This window comes from Salvelinus sp. IW2-2015, unplaced genomic scaffold, assembly GCF_002910315.2.
Source record: "Salvelinus sp. IW2-2015 unplaced genomic scaffold, ASM291031v2 Un_scaffold1891, whole genome shotgun sequence".
NCBI lineage: Eukaryota > Metazoa > Chordata > Actinopteri > Salmoniformes > Salmonidae > Salvelinus > Salvelinus sp. IW2-2015.
The window spans coordinates 26,901-37,154 of record NW_019943253.1 but is presented as its reverse complement, the minus strand read 5'-3'; the positions used below and the strand labels follow the sequence as shown (position 1 = coordinate 37,154).

At 45.6% G+C, this 10,254-nt stretch overlaps 1 pseudogene; it reads left to right on the top strand.

Moving 5' to 3' along the window:
• LOC112072328 (charged multivesicular body protein 5-like) overlaps positions 1 to 6,329 on the top strand; it is a 37,918-nt pseudogene extending 31,589 nt beyond the window's left edge.
• The last annotated feature ends 3,925 nt before the right edge of the window (positions 6,330 to 10,254 follow it).

The window sequence follows — 10,254 nt, the reverse complement described above, 5'->3', positions numbered from 1 at the left end:
CAGCAGGTAGGGTGTGGGTCTAACAGCAGGTAGGGTGTGGGTCCTAACAGCAGGTAGGGGTGTGGGTCTAACAGCAGGTAGGATGTGGGTCTAACAGCAGGTAGGGTGGTCAACAGCAGGTAGGGGTTGTGGTCTAACAGCAGGTAGGGGTGTGGGTCTAACAGCAGGTAGGGGTGTGGGTCTAACAGCAGGTAGGGGTGTCGTAACAGCAGGTAGGGGTGTGGGTCTAACAGCAGGTAGGGGTGTGGTCTAACAGCAGGTAGGGGTGTGGGGTCTAACAGCAGGTAGGGGTGTGTCTAACAGCAGGTAGGGGTGTTGGGTCTAAGCAGCAGTAGGGGTGTGGTCTAACAGCAGGTAGGGGTGTGGGTCCAAACAGCAGGTAGGGGTGTCTAACAGCAGGTAGGGGTGTGGGTCTAACAGCAGGTAGGGGTGTGGGTTCTAACAGCAGGTAGGGGGTGTCTAACAGCAGGTAGGGTGTGGGGTCTAACAGCAGGGTAGGGGTGTGGGTCTAACAGCAGGTAGGGTGTGTGGTCTAACAGCAGGTAGGGGTGTCTAACAGCAGGTAGGGGTGTGGGTCCTAACAGCAGGTAGGGGTGTGGGTCTAACAGCAGGTAGGGGTGTGGGTCCAACAGCAGGTAGGGGTGTGGGTCTAACAGCAGGTAGGGGTGTCTAACCAGCAGGTAGGGTGTGGGTCTAACAGCAGGTAGGGGTGTGGTCTAACAGCAGGTAGGGGTGCTGGGTCTAACAGCAGGTAGGGTGTGGGTCTAACAGCAGGTAGGGGTGTGGGTCTAACAGCAGGTTAGGGGTGTGGGTCTAACAGCAGGTAGGGAGTGGGTCTAACAGCAGGTAGGGGTGTGGGTCTAACGCAGGTAGGGATGTGGGTCTAACAGCAGGTAGGGGTGTGGGTCTAACAGGAAGGTAGGGGTGTGTGTCTAACAGCAGGTAGGGGTGTGGGTCTAACAGCAGGTAGGGGTGTGGGTCTAACAGCAGGTAGGGTGTTCTAACAGCAGGTAGGGGTGTCTAACAGCAGGTAGGGGTGTCTAACAGCAGTAGGGGTGTGGGTCTAACAGCAGGTAGGGGGGTGGTCTAACAGCAGGTAGGGTGTGGGTTCTAACAGCATGTAGGGGTGTGGGTCTAACAGCAGGTAGGGGTGTGGGTCTAAAAGCAGGTAGGGGTGTGGGTTTTACAGCTGGTTGAATATGCCCTAGGGAATGATGTTGGTTATGTGATGTTCAGAGCTGGATGCCCTAGTGATATGTGTTATGTTGTCAGAGCTGATCCTAGTGGATGATTTGTTTGTGTTGTCAGAGCTGGATGCCCTAGGGGATGATGTTGTTGTGTGTTGTCAGAGCTGGATGCCCTAGTGGATGATGTTGTTATGTGTTGTCAGAGCTGGATGCCCTAGGGATGATGTTGTTATGTGTTGTCAGAGCTTGATGCCTAGGGATGATGTTGTTTGTGTGTTGTCAGAGCTGGATGCCTAGGGGATGATTGTTTGTGTGTTGTCAGAGCTGATGCCCTAGTGATGATGATGTTGTGTGTTGTCAGAGCTGGATGCTCTAGTGAATGATGTTGTTATGTGTTGTCAGAGCTGGATGCCCTAGGGGATGATGATGTGTGTTTGTCAGAGCTGGATTGCCCTAGGGGATGATGTTGTTGTGTGGTTGTCAGAGCTGGATGCCCTAGGGATGATGTTGTTATGTGTTGTCAGAGCTGATGCCCTAGGGGATGATGTTGTTATTGTTGTCAGAGCTGGATGCTCTAAGGGGTGATGTTGTTTATGTGTTGTCAGAGCTGGATGCCCTAGGGGATGATGTTGTGTTGTTGTCAGAGCTGGATGCCTAGTGGATGATGTTGTTATGTGTTGTCAGAGCTGGATGCCCTAGGGAATGATGTTTTATGTGTTGTCCAGAGCTGGATGCTCCTAGGGATGATGTTGTTATGTGTTGTCAGAGCTGCGATGCCCTAGGGGAGATGTTGTGTGTGTTGTCAGAGCTGGATGCTCTAGGGGATGATGTTGTTATGTGTTTGTCAGAGGCTGGATGCTCTTAGGGGATGATGTTGTTGTGTGTTGTCAGAGCTGGATGCCTATGTGGATGATGTTGTTATGTGTGTGTCAGAGCTGGATGCCCTAGGGGATGATGTTGTTGTGTGTTGTCAGAGCTGGATGCCCTAGTGGATGATGTTGTTATGTGTTGTCAGAGCTGGATGCCCTAGGGATGAGTTTGTTGCTGGATGATGACAGTACCTACCTGGATGAGGCTTCCTCTGCCCTCCTCCCAGAGGGCATACCAACGACAGTAAACCAACAAGGTAAGACACAGACCTAGCCTGCACAGAGCCCTGACTTCAACCCATTGAACACCTTTGGAATGAATGGAACCCCAACTGCGAGCCAGGCCTAATCGCCCATATCAGTGCCCGACCTCACTGATACTCTTGTGGCTGAATAGAAGCAAGTCTCCGCAGCAATGTTCCAACATCTAGTTAGAAAGCCTTCCCAGAAGAGTGGAGGCTGTTTAGCAGCAATGTTCCAACATCTAGTAGAAGCCTTCCCAGAAGAGTGGAGGCTGTTATAGCAGCAATGTTCCAAACTAGTGAAACCTCCAGAAGATGGAGGCTGTTATGCAGCAATGTTCCACATCTAGTGGAAAGCCTTCCAGAAGAGTGGAGGCTGTTTATAGCAGCAAGTTCCAACATCTAGTGAAAGCCTTCCAGAAGAGTGGGAGGCTGTTATAGCAGCAATGTTCCAACATCTAGTGGAAAGCCTTCCCAGAAGAGTGGAGGCTGTTATGCAGCAATGTTCCAACATCTAGTGGAAAGCTTTCCCAGAAGAGTGGAGGCTGTTATAGCAGCATGTTACAACATCTAGTAGAAAGCTTCCAGAAGAGTGGAGGCTGTTATAGCAGCAATGTTCAACATCTAGTGGAAAGCCTTCAGAAGAGTGGAGGCTGTTATACGCAGAATGTTCAACATCTAGTGGAAAGCCTTCCCAGAGATGGATGGGGGCTGTTTAGCAGCAATGTTCAACATCTAGTGGAAAGCCTTCCCAGAAGAGTGACGGCGTTATAACAGCAATGTTCCAACATCTAGTGGAAAGCCTTCCAGAAGATGGAGGCTGTTATAGAAGCAATGTTCCAACATCTAGTGGAAAGCCTCCCAGAAGAGTGGAGGCTGTTATAGCAGCAAAGGGGGACCCAACTCATATTAATGACCATGATTTTGGAATGAGATGTTCTATCACAGGTCTCCACCATCCTTTTGGTCATGTAGTGAACTATACAGTGTATTTGGAAAGCATTCAGACCCTTGACTTTTCCCCACGTTTTGTTACGTTACAGCCTTATACTAAAATGGAATCAATAAAAAAAAAAAATGTAATCAATCTACACAATTATCCCGTAGTGACAAAGCAAAAATCGTTTTTTAGACATTTAGCAAATGTATTAAAATTAACACCCTTACTTTGGTGAAGCACTTTTGGCAGCGATTACAGCCTCAAGTATCTTAGGTATGACGGTACAAGCTTGGCACACCTGTATTTGGGGGTTTCTTCCATTCTTCTCTGCAGATCCTTTCAAGCTCTTTCAGGTTTGATGGGAGCGTCGCTGCACAGATATTCTCAGGTCTCCAGATATGTTCGATCTGGTTAAAGTCCTTGTTCTGGAGGTCATGTCCTGTTGGAAGTGAACCTTCGCCCCAGTCTGAGGTCTGAGCGCTCTGGAGCAGGTTTTCATCAATGATCTCTCTGTACTTTGCTCCGTTCATCTTTCCCTCGTTCTTGACTAGTCTCCCAGTCCCTGCCGCTGAAAAACATCCCCACAGCATGATGCTGCCACCACCATGCTTCACCATAGGATGGTGCCAGGTTTCCTCCAGATGTGACGCTTGGCATTCAGGCTAAATAGTTCATTCTTGTTTCATCAGACCAGAGAATCTTGTTTTCTCATGTCTGAGAGTCCTTTAGGTGCTTTTTGTCAAACTCCAAGCGGGCTGTCATGTGCCTTTTACTGAGGAGTGGCTTCGTCTGGCCACTCTACCATAAAGGACTGATTGAGAGGAACTCTGGATCTCTGTCAGAGTGGCCATCGGGTTCTTGGTCACCTCCTGTCCAAACCTTCTCCCCGATTGCTCAGTTTGGCCGGGCGCCAGCTCAGGGAGTCTTGGTGGTTTTAACACTTTTCTATTTAAGAATGATGGGCCACTGTGTTTGGGGACCTTCAATGCTGCAGAATGTTTTGGTACCCTTCCAAGATCTGTTGTCTGACACAATCCTGTCTCGGAGCACTACGGACAATTCCTTCGACTCATGGTTTGTTTTTGCTCTGACATGCACTGTCAACTGTGGGACCTTATATAGACAGGTGTGTGCCTTCCCAATCATGTCCAATCAATTGAATTTACCACAGGTGGACTCCAATAAGTTGTAGAAAATCTCAGGATGATCAATGGAAACATGGTGCGCCTGAGCTAAATTTCGAGTCGCATAGCAAAAGGTCTGAATACTTATGTAAATAAGGTATTTCTGTTTTTAAAACCTGCATTGCTTTGTCATTACGGGTTATTGTGTGTAGATTGAGGGAAAAAATGTATTACATCAATTTTAGAATAAGTCTGTAACGTAACAAAATGTGGAAAAAGTCAAGGGGTCTGAATACTTTCTGAATGCACTGTACTTCAATTAATTTTTTAACTGGTTCCCCAGCTACCTTCATACTAGTCTTGTGGGGCTTGTGGGTGTCCTAGAGCAGAACAACCAACATGTCCGTGTGATCCCACCTTTCCATGGAGGGGCTACTAGTATGGAGCCCAAATCGTTCGTACGCTACAGACGATTTTGTGAGAAGAGCGATTTTCGGATGTCTCCTGGTCTGACAAACACCGCTCTAGCTCTGTCACCTTTCACCACAGATCCATAATGCGACATCGGTTGATGCGGTGGGTGAGACGGAGCCCAGGCAAAAAACATCTTTAGCTTAAACTGACTGATATGTTATTGTTATTTTGTATTATGCTAATTATTTCAGCAGTGGACAATGACTCTAGGGTTGTTTTAACACGTATTTTCTTGCTTTTCCAGGATGGTGTTCTGGTGGATGAGTTTGGTCTGCCACTAGATCCCTGCTACATAAATCACTACAGATCCTGCTACATAAAACTACAGATCCCTGCTACATAAACTACAGATCCCTGCTACATAAACTACAGATCCCTGCTACATAAAACTACAGATCCCTGCTCATAAAACTACAAATCCCTGCTACACTTTATATGTAGAGTAACATTTCTACGTTACAATGATCTGACCTGAGAACAGGTTACATAACTTACTACCACTGTATTACTAAGGTATTGATACTGTTTGGAGAGGAGTTTATATTGTTACCGATAGGTTTACGGTTACCTAAAGCCGTCCTTTAAATTTGGTGTACCTTAATTAGAATGTCCTCGCCAGACTCAGTGGAGGTTGAGAGTATAGGGATCAATGACACCAAAGCCACATACATTTCTTTCCTTTTCAGGACCAATTGCTAGATTTTAAAATGCTCTGATCTTGTATATTATTTAGGGTTAGGAAAGTAAAAACCGGTTTGGAGACCCTTTTACGCACTAAATATATTGGTGAATRAAACCTACAGTGGTTTGATTCATCCTYAAAGTTGTCATATTCAGTTGTTKAYTCCATGAAGTATTGGAAGGGGAGAAAAGTGTACAATAGGGGTTGACCAGTAGTCCTATAAAACTATCTGAATAATCATCACTAATCGTGGAACTGTGGTGACAACGGTCCAGTCGTCTTGAACCACCAGGCTCCAGGTATATATGTGTTGTCTGCGTTTCATAATGTTTCACATCATAGGCGAAATTACCCCAACATTCAGAACGGGTCAATTCGCCCCCCCCTAATCATTTCTTTAAATAAATAAAAAATGATTGCAGGCAATGCGTTTTAAAATGTTTTTAAAATATCGCCCTTGATTGAAATAGGCTAAAGGTCCCAAATGATTGTACAACTTGTAAWACATTAGCTTAATATGATCTACTGTTGCTAGCGTCCCTCAGGAACAGCCACACCAACATGAGAGGGAAGAAAGGTCAACTAAGGGAAGAAAGGTCAACTAAGGGAAGAAAGGTCAACTAAGGGAAGAAAGGTCAACTAAGGGAAGAAAGGTCAACTAACAATGGAATGGTGCAACATGTAAGGAAACTAACACTAAAGTGACATTTCTAAATGTATACTACCGTTCAAKAGTTTGGGGTCACTTACAAATGTCCTTGTTTTTGAAAGAAAAGCACAATTTTGGTCCATTAAAGTAACATCAAATTGATCAGAAATACAGTGTATTGTTAATGTTGTAAATGACTATTGTAGCTGGAAACGGCAGATTTTTTATGGAATTCTACACAGGCGTACAGAGGCCCATTATCAGCAACCATCACTCCTGTGTTCCAATGGCATGTTGTGGGGCGGCGGCGTAGCGTAGTAGTTAGAGCGTTGGACTAGTAACCGAAAGGTTGCAAGTTCAAATCCCTGAGCTGACAAGGTACAAATCTGTCYTTCTGCCCCTGAGCAAGGCAGTTAACCCACTGTTCCTAGGCCGTCATTGAAAATACGAATTTGTTCTAAACTTACTWGCCCAGGTAAAATAAAATAAATAATAAAGTTGTGTTAGCTAATCCAAGTTTATTGATCATTAGAAAACCCTTTTGCAATTATGTTACGCCCGCTTAAATCGGGTCGGAATTCCCCACTTTGAGCATAATTATTTCTACACTGAACAAAAATATAATAGCAACAATTTCATATAGTTCAGTTACAGTTCATATGAGGAAATCAGTCAATTGAAATGAATTCATTAGGCCCTAATCTATGGATTTCACATGACTGGGAATACAGATATGCATCTGTTAGTTACAGATACCTTAAAAAATAAGGTAGGGTGGATCAGAAAGCCAGTCAGTATCTGGTTTGACCACCATTTGCCTCATGCAGCGCGACACATCTCCTTCACATAGAGTTGATCAGGCTGTTGATTGTGGCCTGTGGAATGTTGTCCCTCCTCTTCAATGGCTGTGCGAAGTTGCTGGATATTGGCGGGACCTGGAACACGCTGTCGTACACGTCGATCCAGAGCATCCCAAACYTGCTCAATGGGTGACATGTCTGGTGAGTATGCAGGTCATGAAAGAACTGGGACATGTTCAGCTTCCAGGAATTGTGTACAGATTCTTGCGACAGATCCTTGTTATCATGCCGAAACATGAGGTGATGAAGGAGGATAAATGGCACAGCAATGGGCTTCAGGAACTCGTCACAGTATCTCTGTGTGTTCAAATTTCCATAGATAAAATGCAGTTGTGTTCATTGTCCGTAGCTTATGCCTGCCCATAGCATAACCCCACCGTTACCATGGGGCACTCTGTTCACAACGTTGACATCAGGAAACCACTCACCCACACGATGCCATTCATCCGTGTAGAGCACACTTCTCCAGCGTGCCAGTTGCCATCGAAGGTGAGCATTTGCCCACTGAGGTCAGCTATGACGCCGAACTGCAGTCAGGTCAAGACCCTGGTGAGGATGACGAGCACGCAGATGAGCTTCTCTGAGACGGTTTCTGACAGTTTGTGCAGAAATTCTTCAGTTGTGCAAACCCACAGTTCCATCAGCTGTCCAGGTGGCTGGTCTCAGATGATCCCGCAGGTGAAGAACAAAGAAGGTGACTGATGGAGTGCTGCATCAGATGACCTGTCCTCCACAATCACCCGGCCCCAATTGAGATGGTTTGGGATGAGTTGGACCGCAGACTGAAGGAAAAGCAGTTAACAAGTGCTCAGCATATGTTGGAACTCCTTCAAGACTTTTGGAAAAACATTCCAGGTGAAGCTGGTTGAGAGAATGCCAAGAGTGTGCAAAGCTGTCATCAAAGCAAAGGGTGGCTACTTTGAAGAATCTAAAATATATTTTGATTTGTTTAACACTTTTTTGGTTACTTCATGACTCCATATATGTTATTTCATAGTTTTGATGTCTTCACTATTATTCTACAATGTAGAACATTTTTWAAATAAAGAAAAACCCTTGAATGAGTATTTGTGTCATGTACATGGTGAGATCTTTAATAATAAACTAAAACAGACACTTCAACTAACACGTGACGCGTAACATGTCAACGTTTTTAAGGCGTTCATGGTAAGATCTTTCATAATAAACTTACAAGCAAACTGACAGGTGATGTGTCTTACACTACGTCTACATGACATGTACGTGTCATGTAAGGTTTGACAACATCGTTCTACATATTGTGGGCACGCACAGCACTATCGCGAATACTCTTTCTTGTGATAAACTCTTAGTCTTTTCAGAGCAGAAGAGTACACCTGGTATATGCCTCCCCCTCTACTTGTGCATAATGGCATTGGTATTTCGAAGTCAAAGGTGAATGTGGTTTGGGTTATCTTCACTGTCAACGTAGGCAACTGCCCAGCCTTTAAGCCCAGCTCCCAGCTCACCAGCTGTGATCACTGATACTACAATTGTTAAACACGGGGCTTGGTGAGGAGACCGAGACGACGCAGATCGAGCCTCTGATACTTACCCTGCTATTCTGGTAGAGATGACACCGGTGCGTTCAGATTAGTCAATTCTTGTTCGTTAGCCTGTCTTTCTCAGTTCCGACACGCCATTTCACCATTTCGCCAGATTGCCCAAGGTGGCCTCAGCAAGGTAAAAGTATCTCGCTAGACGCATGAGTGTCATGATATGTGCCAAACCCACAGTTCCATCAGCTGTCCAGGTGGCTGGTCTTCAGATGATCCCGCAGTGGAGAACAAAGAAGGTGGACTTGATGGAGTGCGCGCATATGAGTTAGGATTTTGATCCGTTTGCCGATCTCGATGTTTGTACCCTGCCCACGTAAGTTCGTACCGCTTTAGGTGCCGCCCTCTGAATATGCAGTTAGTTATGCAAGTCTTTTTGGAGTTAATAGGTTGAGTTGCTACCATGTTCTTCTGGAAAATCCGCGTGACTGGAAATTGACCACTTGGGCTTAAGCCAGAATAAGCAACAACTAAGCAGTGTACAAGTCATTGTAACCGCTACTGCTTCAGCTATTACCCTTGTTTGGAACTCCTTCAAAGACTTTTGGAAAAACATTCCAGGTGAAGCTGGTTGAGAGAATGCCAAGAGTGTGGCAAAGCTGTCATCCAAAACGCACATTAGGGTGACTAGCTTTGAGATTCTTAGTCCTGTGTAAAAGAATGGCTTCATTTCCTTCAATATAGCATGTTCTAGTGGTACGGGGCGCGCTGCTGTATTGCTGCCTTTCCCTCTCTTGTGCGTCTTTGCCCCGCTGTGCTTTGTGACCTGCACTTGGTTTGTCCTTACTCTTTTCTTACGTTGCTTTGGTGTTATGTGTCCCTTGGTGTGAGCCCTTGGATCGCCGTATTGTTCCCACCCGCTCTACCCCTTCGATTCCTCAACCGCCCGTCACACTCTCTGGCAGCCGCCTCTACTCCTCTGGTTTGACTTCGTGGCCTTTTTCCTTTTGTTTTTTTCACGAGGGCTTTTCACCATTCACCATCGCATCCCTACCTGAGTAACAACTACTTATATCGGATGCCGATGATGGGTTCTGCATCTTCGATTGCCGCTGGCCTTTCCCACATTTCCCAGGGCGACCTTCACCTTCCCGTTGACGTCGGGGTGATGGGATGCGTTTTGCCGCCAGCGTACTAAATGCGTTCCCACACACTGCTCCTCATACTAGATGCAACAACTCGTTCTTATAGGAAGGATGAGAGTATTGGCGTCCTTACGAGATGGCATGTTGTTTGGCTGCCCGACTAGGTGCAAACTGCATGTCAACCTCGCTGCTCGGAGGCATCTTTTGGAGCGTATACTTTTGTGACTCCCTATGTTATCATTTCTATCGCATCATTTTGTTGTTTTTGCCATACCCATTTTTATGGTTATCCAGATTTTTTTACGTATTTTCACTGTACTTCAACCTCTTATACTAATCTCCAATGTGCACATCATGTAACCATCAAACAGACCCACCCTCCAAACTTTTTTGTTATGCGTACGATGTACTACCCTTTTAGCCAACCGCGGTATTGTGATGGTGGTCTTAGTATGTATCACTGTCAAGCTTATCACTCTTAAGGTCAAGCGTTTTAAGCGTTCATGGAAGATCTTTCATAATAAACTTACAAGCAAACTGACAGGTGATGTGTCTTACACTACGTCTA